Source organism: Anoplophora glabripennis, unplaced genomic scaffold, assembly GCF_000390285.2.
Source record: "Anoplophora glabripennis isolate ALB-LARVAE unplaced genomic scaffold, Agla_2.0 scaffold725, whole genome shotgun sequence".
In the NCBI taxonomy this organism is placed as follows: Eukaryota; Metazoa; Arthropoda; class Insecta; order Coleoptera; family Cerambycidae; genus Anoplophora; species Anoplophora glabripennis.
Window position 1 is genome coordinate 139116 of NW_019426038.1, and position 2738 is coordinate 141853.

Sequence of the window (2738 nt, forward strand, 5' to 3'; positions counted from 1 at the left end):
TCACCTGACTGATTTAATACCTTGAAGCATCTGACATTCTTATTATTTGCTGTGTGCGATATATGTCTTGAGGCCAGTTCGGCATTGACATCTAGATGCTCTAGATATAGCTCTGAGGGTTGCTTTCGCTGTACAGCAAGAATAAAACGCTCTCTCAACGGTAATAATAAAGTATTTTATTGAAAACTAAGTTGTATAGAAAAAGACGTGTTGACGGGGTAAGTGTTCGTTGAAGAGTACTTGTGTGTGGAGTCGGTCGTAGGTATATGAGTATGCATCTGGTAGCCGGCGCCAGTAGACCCTTCTTGGAACGCTGGTACGTCCGGAGGCGTCCTGCTGGCGCTCTTAACGTAATGCTTAAAAATGGGTCACTTGCGGCATGTGTACCCACACACCCCCCTGTCAGTATGGTTGCCATCACGGAACCTGCAGCCGGTCAGGGAAACGGACCCTTCTACCGGACGTAATGGTACTTGCCTTGGGTGTGGTTGGCACGGATAATGGGACAGAAGTTGATGGAAGACTATTGTTCTCGTACCTGGTAGCTGTCGCATCATTCAAATAATACGCAGGTTTTACTCTGTCTATGGACACAATAACTTCGCTACCACGCACTAGCACCGTGAATGTTTTGTCGTTGCGTTTGATCACTGTAAATGGACCATCATATGGATTCTGTAGTTGAGTTTTAACGCCGTCCTTCCGCAGCCGTTGGAACAGTATTTCCAGATGACGCAGGTGTTCCTCTTCAGACGATGAAGCTACAAGGATGTCGTCGATGTAAGCATGTAAACCTCATCGATGAAGCGTTGAAAGGTTTGAGCTGAGGTTTGCGTAACCCAAAGGTCATGTGCGTGAACTCAAATTACCCGAAAGGTGTCGTGATAACCGTCTTGGGAATTTCTTCTTCCGCGACGGGGATTTGGTGAAATATGCGGATCAGATCGATGGTTGAAAATAATTTCCTACCTCGAAGTGATTGTGCAAAGTCCTGAATATGTCGCACAGGATATAGGTCTAGACGCGTTCGTGCGTTAAGCCTATGATAATCGCCACATGGTCGCCATTCGTCACCCTTTTTTGGCACGAGATGTAAGGGCGACGCCCACGCACTACTCGAAGGACAGGCGATACCTAATTTTAGTATATCGTCGAATTCCTTTTTCGCTGCTCGCAATTTGTCTGGAGCTAATCTACGCGGCTTCTCAACGACGGGGGGACCAGGTGTTGTTTCGATGTAATGCCTGGTTTGGTGTTGTACAGCCTCAGAAGGAGCTGCAGGACGCGTAATGTCCGAATACTGCTTGAGTAGGCGGTGAAACACGGATTCCCCGGAAATCGTTCTGACTGAGGGTGTCGCAGAATGCGCGAGTTGGCCTGGAGACGTAATTCGCGTTGCTTCGTCAAGTAATCTTTTGTTGCGCACGTCCACCAGTAGTCCATAGAAAGATTAAAAGTCTGCACCAATTATTGGTTTAGAGACATCTGCGACGACAAATTGCCATATAAAACAACGACGCAATCGGAGGTTTAATGTCATTGTCACTGTGCCGTACGTAGCAATTGAGGTACCATTGAGGTACCTCCCCTCCCGCGCTAGCCTAAGGGCCACCTTAGCAAAGCGCATCCCAGGCTGCATAGCCGCACTACCCTACCCAACCATACCACACATAAACATGACACCCCCCCCGGGGTTTACACAGACGAGCCGGCGAAGCAAGAAGAGCGCCAGAAGAAAGGGCCCTAGCCGGCAGGGCCCAGCCAGGACAAAAGGAGGTCCCACAAAGCGCCTACACCGGCCGCATATGCGGTCGAGGTAGACGACGGAAGGGGCCCACCTACGAAGGCTGTCCAGGCCTACACGAGATGAGGCAGGATAAAGAGGGATAATCCCCCTCGATCCCAAATCATTGAGGCCAATTTCTAGCCATGGAATAATGGCGCGCTCTCTCACTCCGTAATGTGTGGTGCTGGAGGGGAATCACGGGGTCTGATTCTCAACCAATAAAATTACGGAGTGAGAGAGATAGCTTGTAGTTTTATTTGCTTTCTCTCTCGCACATCTGTTCGCTCATTTAGTATTGAAGGCTGCCTCTAGTAGGTATATGCTCGAAGTAATATCCAGTTCCTCTAAGGTCCAAGAAACCAAAATTTCATGGTTACTTACTCATTACAGCGCGCCATTATTTTGGCGTTAAACGTGGCCCCGTACTCTCCTTCTCACCTGCGCCACAGAATAAAGTAACAATCTGTACTACGGTTTTGTAGTTACGTTGTTTTACGTTTTACGTTCCAATGTAACCGGCTCGGTCGGTAGCAATTATTTCTTGTAGTAAGCGCCGCGCGCCATTATTCTATGGCTAGAAATTGGCCTCAATGATTTGGGATCGAGGGGGATTATCCCTCTTTATCCTGCCTCATCTCGTGTAGGCCTGGACAGCCTTCGTAGGTGGGCCCCATCCGTCGNAATGGTAAATTAAAAAAAGTTACTTCACCTGCAGCTATTTAATCAATTCAATTAGTACATTTTATTTGATATTAAAATCTAATTTAATTTTACATTATTAGAAGAAATATTTTTAATTTTAAAATTATTTATGTAATGGAAAATTCAGTATAAAAAATAAATAAATACATGAAACACTCAAATTTAAAAATCAATCTAGGGAATTTTAATTCAGTAACTAACTTCTGCGCCTTTAAGTTAGTGGCATAATATTAGTTTTGTCATTTGTCAA